Here is an 18,706-nt window from a genome sequence, read left to right as displayed (position 1 = left end):
TGAGTGCATTTACCTTTGTGTCTACTTTTATGATTTCTAGAATAGGTAGGGCATGAAAGACATTTTTGGTTAGTTGATTGAGCTGTAGGAACATCTTGGACTAACGCAACGGTAGAAATAGAATTGTACATGTAAAGGTCAATCTTTTATGACTAGGGGTCATTAGCTTGTTCATAGCTCAAGGGAAAGTATGGAGGGAAACAGGACCTTCTGGAGACACTATGTCTGTTCCCATAATCAAAAGAAGAAGTTCCCACAATAAGTTCCTTCACAAGGTGCAATCATCATACCAGGGCCAGAATAAGGGGACAAGTCACTCCCGATATTGATCAACAAGGTACCTTAGGGGTCAGTGCTCAAGCAGAAATAATTGAGTGGGGGTGGATATCGGTCATCATCTGGTTGGCAAGAGACCGTGCAAACTTGCTTTAACCTCACCAGGAGTTTTCTTGACTAGTGGGCTCAGAATGGCTCCCAACAAGTAATGAAGCCATCTGGATTCTAATCTCTTATGTTTGAAAACAAAATATGTTAGAATGTGGCATGATGGTGGACTCTGGTCATATAAACCTGGTTTCCACTTATACTTCTCCACTTACTCACTTTGTGACCTCCAGGTCCCTCATTTATAAATGGGGATAAAAGGACGGAGACAATGGATTTTGTTGGATTGAATGTGGCTATGATAGAGAAAGAAAAGTTAAAGATGGCTAATAATAATCTCATGAAGCTATTCAGTGGATTAAATGAAAGAAGAGTATAAATCACAGGATAGTTCTAAGGGTAAAGCATAACAATAAATGTTAACTATTATGATAATGATGATGATAACAATTCTAATGATGATTAATGAAATCATAGTGCACAGACATTCATGAATTGGTAATCAAAAATTACAAAAAATATTTTTATAACATTCATTATTTATGTTCTAGTAGTTTATAAAAGTCCAGTAAAAAAAAGAAAATTATTCATGAATGTTTAATAATAGAATTAGGTGTCATAACCCTCACATAGATAAAGTATTTTGGGTTTTTATAAAGCCCCCAAACAACATATGTCTAGTTACTTTCCCCTTTCTCTTTCTAAGAAGAATAACATATTCAGTTTTATGTATGTGTTAGCATCCTTTAGGACTCCTTAATCTCTTTTCGAAGCACTGTGGAAAGTAATGAGATCCCCAAAGAAAGCCTGAAGGGCCTCTAAATAACCAGAAAGAAACAGCTAATCTCTTACAAGCAAATCTTGTAAAATAGCAATTTGTTCATTAATGATATAAAAAAAATAATCTTCATTTGAGAATTAATCCTCATCTTTCATAAAACAAAATCACCTTCTATATGCATGTGAAAAGAAACATAGACTGGGCTATAGTTAGTGGAGTAAATCTTGCATAGAATACCAGCATAAACAGTGCTGTTAAAAGAAAAAAGAAAGAAGAAAGAAAAACTGATAGAAAGAAAGAAAGAAAGAAAGAAAGAAAGAAAGAAAGAAAGAAAGAAAGAAAGAAAGAAAGAAAGAAAGAATAAAGAGAAAATCTCATTGGCACCTTATCTCATGGAGCACTTTAAGGTAATCAGCAAAGGAAGGGAGTTTTTCAATGCAATTAGTGGCTGTTAAATTTAGAGAAAATTAGAGGGGCTATTCTCTATCTAGTTCCTACTCAACTTGAGTCACTATGCTGGATTTTTAAGGGCTGGTTCATTAAGGAACAATCACAGCAGGTATAGTTTTCCACATTAAGAGAAGAACCAGCATATTTTATACCTCTAGGCAACCTAGTGGACTACTTAGGGGATATTTCCCAACACATCATACTTATTTGAATTTTTTATTTATCTCTGCACACCTGCAGACTAGGTTACTGACATATTAAATATTTGTATCAATCACACATTGTGCTTGAATTACATTTTATATTTGTGACACATTACACATGTCATATTTGCACCACACTGTATATTTATAAAGTGTCCTACAATTATTTACTTGGACTATTACTTACAGCTCTCTAATGGGGATATGTAATTGTAGCATTACTTATTTTAAAGATGGAAACACCTCTGTCTCTGTCTCCCCAGCCATTCATCCATCCATCCACTATCTATCCATTGTTTTTCATCCATCTATCTTCTATCTAACTATCTAGGAAACTAGCAATTCTCTATCTAGCAATGAACCCTAAGTGACTTTTTCAAATATTGTAGATGAGGAATTTGATTTTCAAGACTTATTTGTTAAACCTACTACACAAAATTCTTTGAAACTTATAAAGGCAAATGTATGAAATAAAGGAGATGATGCATTCAGCTTAACTTTTTAAAAGTTTTAAATTTTTTCTCATGATTTTCCAGCCTATTTTTAAATACTAAATTTAAATAAATTACATGCTGAGTTTCCGTCCAACATGGTGACACAGGAGGCTCCTAAACTCACCACCTCCCATGGATACGCTAAATATACAGCTACACATGGAGCGATTCCCCCTGAAATAAACCCAGGAACTAGCTGAGCAACTCCTACACACAGGATGAATGAGAAAATACCCATGTCAAACAAGACTCTGCACAACTTCTACTACTAGGAGTGACTAAGAACAAAGAAGGTATCTTGGACAATTACAAGGGTTTGAGAGACAATCAAGAGTTCAGATTGGGTTGGGCAATGATCTGCATCTCCTACAGAAGAGCCCTCCATCAAGACAGGGAGAGAAAGAGGCTTTATCTATGGTGCAAAAGCCAACACAGAAACATGGAGTAAATAAAGAAACACAGAAAAAAGTTTCAAACAAAACAACAACAGCAACAACAGCAAAAACCTCCAGAAACAGTATTTAATGAAATAGAAATAAGTAATTTACCAAAGAGTCAAAATAATTATCATAAAGATATTCACTGAAGTCAGGAGAATAATGCATGAACAAAGTGAGAATTTCAATAGAGAGACAAAAAAAAGAAAGAAAGAAAGAAAGAAAGAAAGAAAGAAAGAAAGAAAGAAAGAAAGAACGAACCAAAGAGAAATTGAAGATCAGAAGAATAAAATTACTGACCTGAAAAAAAAAAATCAGAGCAATTCAACAGCATATTCAATTAGGTGGTAGAAAGGAACATTGAAATTGAAGACAGGGTAGTAGAATTAATCCAAGCAAAAGCACAAAAAAGAAAAAAAAATGAAAAAATAGTGAATACAGCTTAATGGAACTATGGGACACCATCAAATGGACCAACATTTGCATACAGGTGTCCCAGAAGGACAGCACAGAGAGAAAGGGACAGAAAGCTTATTCAGAAAAAACAATGGCTAAACAATTTCTTAACCTGAGAGGGGGTGGGGGACAGACATTCTTATCCAGGAAGCTCAGAGAATTCCAAGAAAAAAGTTGACTCCAAATAGAACCACACTGAGAAACGTTATAATAAAAATGTCAGAAGTTAAAGACAAGGAGAGAATCAAATGCAGCAAAAGAAAAATACCTTGTTACATACAAAGAAACCCCTATAAGACTACAAGCAGGTATTTTTTACAGAAATTTTGTAGGCTACAAGTAAGCGGCTCAATACATTCAAAATGTTGAAAGAACAAACTTGCAACCAAGAATACTCTACTCAGAAGATCCTTCAGAGGTGAGGGAATTTTCTAGATAAGAAAAAGCTGAAATAGTTTATTAGCACTAAAAATGTTAGAGGGGAGTCTTCAAGCTAAACAAAAGGGTGCTGTTTGATAATAGGAAAATGTATGAAATAATAAATTTCACAAATAGAAGCAAATGAACAGTTAAATTCAGAATAATTCAATGGTGGTAGATAATCACTTATTTTTTAAAAAATGTTTTTATTTATTACTGGGAGAGAGAGAGCGTAAGCAAGGGAGGGTCAGAGAGAGAGGGAGACACAGAATCCAAAACATGCTCCAGGCTCTGAGCTGGCTGTCAACATAGAGCCCGATGTGGGGCTCGGACCCATGAACTGTGAGACCATGACCTGAGCCGAAGTCGGATGTTTAACCGACTGAGCCACCTAGGCACCCCTAGATAATCACTTATTAACACAGTATAAAATTAAAAGACAAAAGTAGTAAAGATAACTATTAATGAAATAATTTGTTAATGGATACACAAAGTAAAAAGATGCAAATTGTGATACCAACAACATAAAATATGTGTGTGTTGGGGGGTCATTTAAATCTTTAGTTTTTACATCCATTCAAAGGTAAGTTGTTAGCTTAAAATATACTATCTATATATTTCTATCTCTATCTCTGAATCTATATCTATACACAGTATGTTTTATGAAAGTCTTATGGACACCACAAAGCAAAAACTTATAGTAGATACACAAGAGAAAGATAGAAAAAACATCTAAGAATACCACCACAGCAAAAGCATCAAACCACAAAGGAAAAGAGCAAGATAAGAAGGAAGGAACAGAGGACTTCCATGAAAATGGAAACCAAAAGAAATCAGAAGAAACAATAGTTTACATCAGACAAAACAAATTTTAAGTCAAAATCCTAAACAAGAGACAAGCAAGTGATTATAAAGGAGTTAATTAGTATGATGATATAACACTTATAAATATTTGTGTACTTAAGTTAGGAGTGCCTGAATATAAAAAGCAAATAAACATTAGTAGCTATAAAAACAGAAATAGACAGTAATACAATAATAGCTGAGGACTTCAATACCTCACTTTTACCAATGGGTAAATCATATAGACAGATAATAAAGAAAAGCAGCAGACTTTATGCATTAGCCCAGATGAACTTAACAGACACAGACCATTTTATCCGGCAACAAGAAAATACACCTTCTTCTCAATCATGCATGGTACATTTTTTCAGGATAGAGCATACCTTGGCCCACAAAACAAGTGTGAGTATATTTAAGCAGACCAAAATCATATCAAGCATTTCTCCAGCTACAATGGTACGAAACTAGAGATTATAACATGAAACATGAAAGGGGTGTCTGGGTGACTCAGTCAGTTAAGTGACTGACTCTTGGTTTTGGCTCAGGTCATGATCTTGAGGTTTGTAAGCTTGAGCCCCACACTGAGATCCACACTGGTAGAGCTGAGCCTGCTTGGTGTCTCTCTCTCTCTCTCTCTTTCTGTCCCTCCCCGTGCTCACTCTTTGTCTCTCTTGAAATAAAACTTGAAAAAAAATTACAAAATGCACATGAAAGCTGGAAAATTCACAAACAGTAAATCAAATGTCATACTACCAAACAACCAATGTGTTAAAAAAAAAAAAAACAATCAAGAGATATCTATATCTATAAAGATATATATGTATCTGGAAGCAAATTAACATGAAGATATAACATACGAAAACTTATGAAATAAAGCAAAAAGCAATTTTAAGAAGAAAAGTTTATGGCATTGAAGGCCAACATTAAGAAAAAAAGAGATTTCGATTTAAATATCCTTAAGTTACACTCTCAAGGAAAAAGAACAAATGAAGCCAAAGTTGGTAGAAAGAAGGAAATGATAAAGTTCAAGGGAATAAGGAATGAAATATAGACTAAAAATTCAAGAGAAAATGTCAATATAACTAAGAGCTGATTTTTGGAACAGATGAAAAAGGAAGGCCATAAATTAGATGTCCAAGAAAATACGGATGACTCAAATAAATAAAATTAGAAATAAAAGAGAACACATTACAACTGATACCATAAAAATGCAAAGGGTCATAAGAGACTGCTATGAACAATTAGATGACAAAAATCAGATAACCTAGAAGAAATGGATCAATCCTAGAAATACAACCTACCTAGACCGAATCATGAAGAAACAAAATGTGAACACATCAATTACTAGAAAGGAGACTGAATCAACAGGCAAAAATCTTCCAAAAACCAAAATTCCAGGATCAAGTGACTTCACTGGTGGATTCTATCAAATGCTTAAAGAAAAATTGATATCATCCTTCTTACACTTTTCCAAATATATATATATACACATATATACATATGTATATGTATATATATATATATATATGAGAAAAAAATATATATATATGAGAGGATGGAACATTCTAAACTCATTTTATGAGGCCAGGATTAAACCTGATACCAAAACCAGAGAAAGACAGAGCAAGAAAACAAAATTATCCCTCATGAACTCAGACACAAAAATCCTCAAAAAATATTAAAAAACTGAATTCAACAATACATTTAGAGGATCACACTCTATAATCAAGCGGGATTTATTTAAGTAATATAAGGATGATTGAATATCCACAAATCAGTTTGATATACTGTATTATTAACAAAATGAAGGTTACAAGTCATATGATCTGAGCATCTGACAAAATTTCATATCCGTTCATGATATCATCCCTCAACATACTTCATAAAGGGGCTTTTTCCTTTTCTTCTCCCCAGCTTTTATTTTTTATCATTTTATCCTCTACTTGCCCCTTTTGAAAGCCAGCACTTAAATTATATATTATTGAAAGCCCCATTCCTATAAACAGGCTCTTATTTCCAGGGATACATTTCCTTCCAGTTAGGGCAGATTTTCCAGTTTCTGGTAATTTTACAGGAATTTTAGGCCAGATGCCAACCCCTTGCTTTTCTCTTCCCCTTGATTTTCCTTTTGCGTCTCTCACCAGAATGCTCTCAGGAAGTATGTAAGAAAGTGCTGTGAGGCTTAGAGATTTTTCCCTCTGGTTTTTATTAACAGGCATTTTGAATCTTTTCTACTATCTGCCTGCTATTTATGCCAAGGGTCTTGTTTTTTTGTGCAGATTACCATCCTTTTTGTTAGCGTCGTTTTATTGTGTATGGCAGCACAAACAGGCAGCAATCCATCCAGGAGTCAGGAACATAGTTTTTATATATTTTTTATGTCTTCCATAGACTTCCTAATTGCATTTTTTTTTTTTTTTTGGCAGATAGTTTTAGTATTTGCTTCAAGGCTTACCACATGCATCCTTAAGAGAGTATGTTTCTAATCATTATTGTTCCACTTCATATTCCACACAAGATATTAGTGACTTTTTACTTTTACACTCTACACTTCTGGCAATATATCTGACACTTCCCACTTCCAACTCTCCACCATATCACAGATACAATAGACAAACTCCAATATGTGCATCTGTCCCACTCCATCAGTTTGCTCTCTTACCATATATTTTATCTCTATGTATAGAATGACATCTTTCCTTTACTTTTAAGTTTACTTATTTATTTTGGGAGAGAGAGAGAAAGGGAGGAGAGAATCCCAAGCAGGCTCTACACTGCCAGCACAGAGTTCAATGTTGGGCTCAATCTCACGAACCATACGATCATGACCTGAGCCAAAATCAAGAGTCAGTCACTTATCCAACTGAGTCACCCAGGCATCACTAGAATAAATCTATCTTTCAATTTTATTTGACTTTTTTTTTTTTTTTTTTTTTTTTTTTTTGTTTTATTTTTTTTTTTTTTTTTTTTTTTTTAATGTTCTTTTTTTTTTTTTTTTTTTTTTTTTAGTTCAAATAGTTTATTGTCATAATTTTATTTGACTTTAAACAGCTTGTGGTCTTTTTGGAAAATTTATAGGTCAGAAAAATAATAACGCATTTTCTTTTACATTTACTTGTACTCTTCATGATTCCTTAGAATATGGCTTTCCATCTGTCATCATTTGCTTTCAGCTTGAAAAAAACATATACTTTAGCATTTCTTGCAGTGTATTTCTGTTAGCAATTAATTCTCTCAGCATTTGTTCATGTCAACTGTGTTTTTTTCCAGTCTTGGTTCTGAAAAACATTACTGATGAATATAGAATTTGGGGTTTATAGTTGTTTCCTTTTTTTCTTTGAGCCCTTAAAATTTCATTACATTTTCTTCTAGTCTCCGTTGTTTAGGATGAGAGATAAGACATAATTTTTTACATTGTTCTCCAGTATGTAAGTATGTTTATTCTCTCTCCACTTTTAAGAATCTCATTCTCTTTGGTTTCAACAGGGTTTTGCCTTAAAATCTTCTCACTGGGGCTGGTAATAGGTACCACACTACATCTTTTCTCACCACTAATGTGTCTAGGTGTGGTTTTACGTGTATTTATAAAGCTTCAATTTATACGTACTTGACTTTGTGCTTTGTTAGGTGATCTGTGAAAACCTCAAGCTGTTTCCCAAGCTTTCAGCTCAACTAAGTCTCTAAACTCTGTCCCCAGGAAGATACTGAGACCTTGGCTTTTGACTCTGTTAGTAAAAAACCAGAGTAGGTCTCATCCTGTCATGACCCCTACCCCTAAACTCAGTCTTTCTGACGTCTCAGCCCAAGCTGCTAAGGAGCTGTGAATGTAGCTCCTCTACTCCCACTGGGCTGGAACTGCAAGGCTTCAAGCAGTTCTAGTTTTCCAGTGTCTCCATCCCATAGCAGCCCATTAGCCTTGGGTAGTTTCACTGGCGAATGGGCAGCTCATTCTTCAGCAAAGTAGTCAAGCCACCCTGGAAGTTTCTGGACACCCCCGGTAAGTAGCTCCCTATGTTCTTCTCCAGTGCTCTACGGAGCCCAACCATTTTAAGCTGCCCTGAATTGTGATCTGTGCCTCCTCAACAAGTTCAAAACACCACATCCAGTGGGATGTCCTCTGATCAGGAAAATGTCCTCAAAGCCAGGGCAAACATGGGGCTTGCCTCACAGTTTTCTGTTTTTCAGGAATTGAATACTGATATGCCTATTATGAGTAGGAAATAGCTCGTCCAAGTGGTAGGGGAATGTCTTGCTTAGAGGAACACAAGGCTGTCCTAAGGCAGAAGAGAGCAAAAGCATTTCCAACAAGGACTTTAGAAAAATGTGTGCTGCATCTGAGCTGAGAAGAACAAAATGGGGACCGGATAAGAAGAAAGGGAAGATGTAAGCGGGAGCTAGATGATCCAAGGGCAATTATACCACTGTATCTCAGGTTTCAGATTTCTCTCCCCCAATCTTTTAGGTTTCTTACTTCAAAGTGTTACTTTGAGGACTACATGTATTTTCTTGATGCTTCGTGATGAGAACCAGTAACACTGGGATCTCCTCTGAATACCTATTTCAAGAATGACTGGTCTCAGCAGAGGACACGGAATCTTCACTGTTTTTCAAAGCTGTCTCATGAGTGATCACTCTAGGAGGGATAACATCTCTTCAGGTATGGTTTTACCAGTTGGAAACATGAGAAACTTACCATCTGCTTCTACCTCTAATCTTGTAGAAAGGAATTTATGTAAAACAAATCTATAAAATTTAATACTGGAGGCATTGGCATGAATAGGAAATGTTTTATCAGAAATGCAATATGTTATCTAGGAAGGCAGACCTTTGAATCTTGTACACATTTGATGTGCTTCCAACATAAGCTACTAAACACTGAGGACAGCCTAATTCTCTGCCATGTTCTACTATTAGGGAGACACAGAATCTGAAGCAGGCTCCAGGCTCTGAGCACAGAGTCTGATTTGGAGCTTGAACTCACAAACCGTGAGATCACGACCTGAGCTGAAGTTGGACACATAACTGACTGAGCCACCCAGACACCCCACTTACCAGGTTCAGGATTGTTTCTGATTATGTATGCCCATATTCTATTGGTCCTGTTTCTCTGCAGAATCCTAATGCAACCTTATTAAGAGCTTTAGCAGGGCTATGCACTGATGCGCTCGGCCCACTTGGAGAGAACTTGGGGTTCTCTCTCTCTCTCTGTCCTCCTGCTCTCACCCTCTCTCTACCTCAAAATAAATGTAAAAAAAAATGGTTTTAGCAAAGGTTTCCACTAAGAAGGACTGAGCTCACATGTCCATCGTGATGAAACAAGAGCTAGAGCCAGACAAGTAGTGGGGCTCAAACTAGCCAGCAACGGGGTCACTTATGAGCGTTTATAATTACGTAGGGCATCAAACTGAACTACACAGACTGCTAATGTGGGGTCATTCAAAAGGTAATAGATATGAATAGAAAACTGGGTATTTATTTAACAACAACAAATATCTATTATACTGAAAGTATGTTATTTTATGATTCTACAAACTAGATATTCTTCCTGGTTATAAAACACACTGCTTTCTGCAATGACAGGTTTTAAGCCAAATTTGGTATCTAAAAATGCACATATCTGAAAAAGAGAGTAGGGAGAAACTCAACAATGTATTAGGATACATAAGAACATGAAGAGTTATGTAATTAGACAGAATTGAAGTCAAGAATTAATAATGTTTAGGGGCCCCTGAGTGGCTTAGTTCGTTGAGCATTCAACTTTGGCTCAGGTCATGATCTCAAGACTCATGGATTGAGCCCCACGTTGGGCTCTGTGCTAACAGCTCAGGGCCTGGAGTTTGCTTTGGATTCTGTGTCTCCCTCTCTGTCTGCCTCTCCCCTATTCACATTCTTTCTTTCTCTCACTCTCAAAAGTAAATAAACATTAAAAAAATAATTAATAATGTTTATAAGCCATCTGAGTATACATACCATGGACGTGGACACTAATTAAGTAAATGACCAATTATCTAATTCAATTGTTTAAAAAGGTATACCAAGGTTGTTCAATTATGCTTCAATAAATATTTTTAAAAAACACACACACAACACAACATCATAAATATTAAAAACAATTTACTAAGTTTCAAAAAACCAGATAGTTTTCTATTGGGACCTCATCAAGATTAAAAGCTTCTGCACGGCAAAAGAAATAATCCATAAAACTAATAGGCAACCGATGGAATGGGAACAGATATTTGCAAATGGCATATCAGATAAAGGGTTAATATCCATAATCTATAAGGAACTCACCAAACTCCACACCCAAAAAAGAAACAACCCAGTGAAGAAATAGGCAGAAGATAGGAACAGACACTTCTCCAAAGAGGACATTCAGATGGCCAACAGACACATGAAACGATACTCAGCATCCCTCCTCATCAGGGAAATACAAATCAAAACCACACTGAGATACCACCTCACGCCAGTCAGAGTGGCTAAAATGAGCAAATCAGAGAACTCTAGATGCTGGTGAGGCTGTGGAGACACGGGCACCCTCCTACACTGTTGGTGGGAATGTAAACGGGTGCAGCCCCTCTGGAAAACAGTGTGGAGGTTCCTCAAAAAATTAACACTAGAACTCCCCTATGACCCAGCAATAGCACTGCTAGGAATTTACCCAAGGGATATAGGAGTGCTGATGCATAGGAGCCCATGGACCCCAATGTTCACAGCAGCACTCTCAACAATAGCCAAAACATGGAAAGAGCCTAAGTGCCCATCAACGGATGAATGGGTCAAGAAGATGTGGTTTATCTATACACTGGAATACTACATGGCAATGAGAACGAATGAAATCTGGCCATGTGTAGCAACATGGGTGGACCTTGAGGGTGTTATGCTGAGTGAAATAAGTCAGGCAGAGAAGGACAAATACCATATGTCTGCACGTATAGGAGGATTAGGAGGAACTTAATGGAGGACCATGGAGGAGAAGAAGGGGGGAAATAGTGGGGGAGGAGAGAGAGGCAAACCATGAGAGTGTGGATGAGCACTGAGTGTTATATGGAAACCAACTTGACAATAAACCATTTGTAAAAAGAAAACAAAAAAAAAACCAGATAGTTTTCTTACTTCTAATATATATGCTATAGTACTCTACATAAGTCACTATAATTATTCTTAGTGTCTTGATTTGCAAATTGAGCCAAGAATACCTATTCTTCCCACCTCTAGAATTGCTTAGAAGATTCAAGAATATACTTTATATCACTTCGAAAACCATAAAATCCTATGCAAATGTTGGACTGTATATATTTTAGAAGAAAAGTTCTTCACTACTGTGTTGTTATTAATCCTAAAAAGACTCTACAGAAGAAGGAAGTGAGGTTTCAGTAACTATAAATGATGAATTAACCTTATGAGTCCAAATTATGTTGCAGGTCAAAGGCATTCTACAGTAGCACAGTGTTTATGAATGTAATACTTGGGAATATCAATTAGCTGCCATAAAAATTTACTCAAAGGGAATGAAACTCATCTACAAAAGAGCTGGTGAGTCTCCCCTGACTGGATTTTGTTGTGATCTACAAACAACTGTACATGATAACATCTTCATAGACTTTTCCTCTTTTTTTTTTCTGAGTACTTATATACACTTCATTTGAAATCCCCAAGTATTTTAGTAATTAGACAAGCAATTAGTAGAATTTGAAAAAGAGACTCAATAGATAGGTAAGGGAAGGAAAAAAGGGCAGAAATTATTGAATTCAGGAAACAACACTTGCTGACAATTCCCCCATAATAAATTATTTCTTTCCTAATCATTTTGCATTTATGAGTCACTTTGTTCTTGATTGCCCCTAAGGTTTTTCATAGATGGTACTCCCCACCATATATTTTTCTAGACTTAGATCCCTAAAAACAAATGCAATGTGCCTTATTTAATTTCAAATGTGACACTAGCTAATAATCATTTTATTTAGTTAAGTCATATGGAGTCACATATTTTATATTTGAGAATTAAACACAGCACTGATGCTTTTGAGGTAGGTAAAGGAAGTTAGCTTACAAAAAGGCAAATGCAAGGGGAGGAATGAGCCTTATCAACAAGATGTAAAAAGTGAAAAAAAAGACACATAGCAAAGGCATTTAAACATAAATTTTCAGAACATTTATGAAAACATACAAGTTGTAGATCTATAGGTATTTCTGTTTGTTTTGTTTTGTTTTAAACCACTGATGTATTTCTTTACTTCATCCTGAAGAAGTCTGGAAATAAGCCATCTTTGCCTTGTGAAATGAATGAATTTGACCGAATGGAAGAATCCAATACTATTTTCAAATTTGATGTCAGCAAGTGTGAATATGCTGCAGCTGCGTTTCCTTGGCATAATTAATTCCTGTTGGAAAACTTCATTACTAGGAGTTGGAAGGCTAATGCAGAGAGGGCTTGGCTTCCTGAGGCCAGCTTTAGTCTGGTGCACGCACAGCTGTGGAATTCTAGGAAGCATGGAAGCTGTTCAGGAAATGATGGAATGAACATATATAATGCCAGAGAGAACAGTTTTGCAATTCAATATGGAGTGTGTGGTTTCCAGTCTGAGTTATAAGCAAAGTGAGGGGAAAAGAAGTCTTTCTTCTTATGCACTGACACTTCAGCTATTTATTCAATGTCCTGCTTATATGTTTGCCTGGTCATCGGAACTGTAGTATATTGTTGTCAGTTGTTGATCTTGGAGGTGCCTCACCCATTTTTTCTCCATTCTAGCTGTATTTTTCTTTAATCAAAGATCTTATATGATAAGATGTTAATTCACGATACAGATGTGCTTTGCTTTAATGAACAGTGTGTTCTCAGAGGCAACATCTCAAAATACCTAATCCTCAATATTGATTTTGTCTAATCGAAAGCCCATATAATCCACAAAATGATTAAAGAAGCCAGAGATAGAATACTCACAGACAACTGGGACACTTGTAATTTTTGTTTTGGATAGACTCTCCCCCGTTAAATAAAGAATTGGATTCAGGGGCGCCTGGGTGGCTTAGTCGGTTAAGCGTCCGACTTTCGCTCAGGTCATGATCTCGCGGTTCGTGGGTTCGAGCCCTGCATCGGGCTCTGTGCTGACTGCCAGCTCAGAGCCTGGAGCCTGTTTCAGTCTGTGACTCCCTCTCTCTCTGACCCTCCCCTGCTCAAGCTGTCTCTCTCTCTCTCTCTCCTAGAAATAAATAAAATAAAACATTTTAAAAAAAAAAGAATTGGATTCAGAAAGTTGGTTGTTATCAGTGTCATATGCTTTAGGAAGGCAAAGAAAAATTCTTCATGTCCCTTCTGCATTCTAGTTTCCTCTAATGGAATGCCAGATGGTTTTTGCTGTTGTCGTTGTTGTTGTTACTGTTTTTTTGTTTGTTTTTGTTTTTGCCTGACCTGTTGTAATCAGAAATTTACAACAAGTACCAGAGCACTGAATGTGCCTGTGTCCTGAGGATGTTTCTGATCCTAGATGTCCACCCAGGTTAATGTTCACTGGAAAGAGGTTAATAGCTGGTCTGTGACTTGCACCCTAGAGACTTCAGTACTCCCCACAGAATGACTAATCTTAACCAGTTCTCCCTGTAGATATGCTTTAATATTTACCAGCAGAAAGATTTAAGGAAGGCATTATTAAAAAGGAAGACTTTTTCAAAGGACATGGGCCAGTCTCTCTCTCTAAATAAGTTTTAAATTATGGGGGGATTGTTGGCTACAGAATGAGTGTTAGTCACATCATTTTTTTTAATCTATTGTAACTATCTATTGTATCTATTGTATTGTATCTATTGTAACATATTTTTATCTTTGTAACTAATGGGATATAAATGGAGAAGCCCACAAACCAAAGGAACTTCTTTTGTCAACAATTTTCACACTCACTATTGAAAGTGCATCTGTTAATACAAAACTAAAAGTCGTTTCTAGTGCAGGGAACGAGACAACTGGAAATATCAATTAAAGTAGGAAATAGACTAAGGGCGATAATCAATAAAAATATGGAAAATGTCCTCTCTCACTGATAAGACATAGACATGTAAATGAGAAATGCCACATACTGTACAGATGAGGAAAGTACTGAAAATAATGATTGTGCAGCATGTCCACAACTGTATAGGAGAAAGGCAATGCTCACACAATTTTGGTGGGAAATTAACTGGATAAAACCAATTTGAAAAATGTTTCCATCATTAAACATAGTAGAAGAAGCAAATGCTATGACCCAACCTTTCACTCATAGATACATAACACAGGGCAATGTATTCACTTATCAGCAGGGCATACATTGTTAATAGAGTCTTATCTATATTTGGGTCACTGGAATCCACCTGAATGTCCCTCATAATATCTAGATAAAATTCATGTCAAACCACTGAACATTATACGAAACAAAAATGCAAAATTACAGCTAATTGTAACACCATAACTTAATCTTTAAAACAAAATGTAAATGTAAAAAAAATACACAAAATAAAATATGCACTATGATTCCAATTATGTGAAGTCCAAAAATAAGGCAAAATTGAGCTATATTATTTAGAGAAGACAGCATGGTTGTTTAAAAAAATAAAAAGGGGATACAAGGAAGGAGGTAAATAACACATGTCAGAAAAATGATTTCCTCAGCAGTGGGAGAGGAAGTTACAATGGGTAAAAATAAATTGAAGTTATTTCTCTATTATGTTTTTTGTTCTATGTGGTAATTACAAGGATGTGTTCTTCACATTCATTTATCAATTTGTTCTTGTAGGTGCTATGCACATATACATTTGTGTAATATTTCAATGTAAAAAAATAAACTTAAAAAATCTCTCCTAACATTGGTCAATTCTCAAGATTTAATCTCTGAGAATACTAGTAAATATTTGTTTCTGGATTCTGCAGTTGAGAGAACATAAGCTACAAATACCAAAGTTCCCAAGTAGACCTGTAACGCTGAGCAAACATATTTATCAGGGACATATTTATTATCATTCCTTTAATTATACCAGGATGGGAACTGAGAAAAAAGATAGGGGTAGAAATGAAAAGTAGGGTATTAAAAGTGAGTTTAAGTGATTTCTGAGTTGTTCTCTATACAAAATTGCAGGGAGGAAGATCAGACAGTCTGTAAACAAAACAAATCTATTGGTTTACAGAGCTTGAAAAATCCAAAATACTGCATAATGCACAAGATATATTGATGATACATAATGAGTAAATTGCTCTGGAAATATTAAACCTTTCATTCTACATTATTCCTTTTCTTGCAGTATTTCCTCTTAGACTCAAAAGAATAAAAACACAATAAAGTATAATTTTGTAAACAGTAATCACCCAAGCAAGCAATACAAAACTAAAATTATTTTCATTTTCTTTTACTTTCTAGCTTTACCAGACACATATTCTACACCATGGAAGAACTTCTTTCAAAATGGTGACTTCTATTCATCATCAAATTATTATATATTTATTATTACAGCATTACTGTGATGTCTTTTTGTAATGCAGGGTGTTAAATATTTTACCTATTCATTTCTGTCTCCAACAACTTTGATGGTATGACAAAGTTGAGGCTCTGAAATTTGGTAAAGAGGTTTTTGATTTTTGTGGAAGAATCGGAAATATTCTTGAGAGCTCAGGGAAAGTATTCCATCTTTGAATGGAAGACAAGTGTACCTACTGCACTGGGTTTATGAAAAAACAGGAATAAGTATGTCTGCTATAGAGTTAAATTTCTCTATTAGCATAATGCCAAATACACCAAAATGCTTCCCTGAAAAGTAAATGTAGGTCAACCACAAGAGAAAAGGCATCTACACATTCCCCATGCTTTTGGCATCATTGAGAGACAAAGAATGTTTCGATGTTCAAATACTTGTAAGCGAAGAATTTATACTTTACCAAGTGGTTGCCATGTTATTTGTTGCATAGATATTGTTAAATGTTTTATCTTTATTTTGAATTACAGCATACAATTCATTTGTTGAATTGCATTATATAAAATAGCAGGGTGATAGTATTATGAAGCATCATGTTTTTTCTAGTTCATTTCCTATGGTCCCACTGGATCGGTGATCCCTGTTTCTCATGTTGCCATTGCTCTAGTATATCTTTGTCCCTCTCTTCATTTGTAGCCTTTTGAAACAGTTTTATTTAGTCTGTTTCTTATGCAACACATAGGGTGTTATTTTGTCAATTTGAAAATAAATGTTTCCTTTAATAGGCTAGTTAAACCCAATCACATTTATAGATGTCTGATAGTTTTTAGCCCTATTTTACCATTTAATAATTGTTGACCATTAAGTTGTTTTCATGATACTCTATTTGGTCAATATTCTTATCTGTTTATATAATTTATTTTGATATTAGGAAGGTATTTATTTTATTCTAGTGGATGCTTTATATCAATACTTCTTTATACTGATAGTTTTTCTCATGTCCTTAATCCTCTTTTATAGTGCTTATTTCCTTCTTTAACCAACTTTTGAAACAATATCATTTTGTTTGTTTAAGCAGGGAAAAACTTTATTTTTTCAGTGTTTTTAAATGTTTATTTATTTTTGAGAAAGAGAGACAGAGTATGAGCAGGGGAGGAGAAGAGAAAGAGGGAGACACAGAATCAGAAGCAAGCTCTAGGCTCTGAGCTGTCAGCACAGAGCCTGATGTGGGGCTTGAACCCACAGAATGAGAGATCATGACCTGAGCCCAAGCTGGACACTTAACCAAATGAGCCACCCAGGTGCCCCTACTTCATTTCTATCCAATTAAAAAGTATGAATCAATCTTCAAGCAAGATAATCAAAACAGTCAATGCACAATTAACAGGAGGACATATACAGATTAGACTATAGGTTTAGATACTTTGAATTAAGCACATCTTTTGATTGCTCTAATATACTTCAAAATGTATAATATTGCTCTAATTATACTTCAAAATGAGGAGCATACTCACAAAAAATGAAAAAAAAATAATTTAAACTTTAATATATTTAACCTAGACTATGCCTTCTTATTCTAAGAATACAGAAAAACTGCAAAATACTCTTTTTTAATTAGTAGGTTCCTGGTGGTAATTGATGGCAATGATACAGCTGCAGCAATTTTGAAATTACTTTGTGATTATTGCAGAACTGAGGAGATACATAAATATATTTATTTTGTGGACATCTGGGTGGTTCCCACACAGGAGAAGAGATACACATATGGGATGGTTTACAGCATAAAGAACACTTTATGGTAGCAGGTTACATTGGAACTACAATTATTGCTATAAAGTCATGAAAAATAACACACAAGCATATATGTGTTTGTGTGCATATATGTGAAATATAATGTTGAATACACAATACATAATATAAATATATAGCATCAATTTCTATCTGGTGTAAGAGCTCCAAGACAGTGACACTAGTAGCTATAAAAAAATCATGACATGGTTTTGAAAATCATGATATATTTTTTATTTTTCTTTTTTTTAAAGTTTATTTCTTTATTTTGAGAGAGAGCATGAGTGGGGTAGGGGCACAGCAAGGATTCCAGGCAGGATCCCTGCTGTCAGCACAGCCCGACCTGGGGCTCAACCCCACTAACCGTGAGATCATGAGCTGAGCAGAGATCAAGAGTGAGATGCTTAACCAACTGAGCCATTCAGGTGCCCCAATAAGGTTTTGATTTTTGAAAATATTTCCCATCAATGGAACCAGGGATCCCTGCAGAGATCTGATTCTAGTGCTGATGCAGAGATATTACGTGGTAAGCCTGGAGCATCAAATAATTCCAGAAAGTAAGGAAACACTTACAAAAAGAACAGAAACATGTTAGAATGTTACAGGGAGAACGAGAACGGGATACCACAGGGCAACTGGTGGCCAAGTGAACATCAATATATTGATAACTTGTGGCATATTTTAACACTTATTTTTAATATTCATACAGTAAAATCCACTCTATAGCTATAGGGACTAGTGGATTTCTGACTCTGTAAACGGGTTGCTGTGGTCTACACAGCATGGCTACTCGAGTGACACTGCTGTGGAATGGCTTGTGTCCAGAAGTGTATTTCTTAGAAGGAACCCACTCCTGACTGGCCAGCATTCGGGATTTAGTTTATTACTGCTTGGCTGAACTGTTTGGCAAGCGACTGTTTGGCTGAGCTTCTTTAAAATCAATTCTTGTGGCTACTTGTTATTATGGTATTGGCTATACTAAAGTCCAGAATATCAACAGAGAATATCCATATGGGT

This window comes from Hyaena hyaena, unplaced genomic scaffold (genome assembly GCF_003009895.1).
Source record: "Hyaena hyaena isolate Hyena2069 unplaced genomic scaffold, ASM300989v1 scaffold_338, whole genome shotgun sequence".
Lineage (NCBI taxonomy): Eukaryota > Metazoa > Chordata > Mammalia > Carnivora > Hyaenidae > Hyaena > Hyaena hyaena.
The sequence above is the reverse complement of the archived record's forward strand: the minus strand, read 5'-3'. Positions refer to the sequence as shown.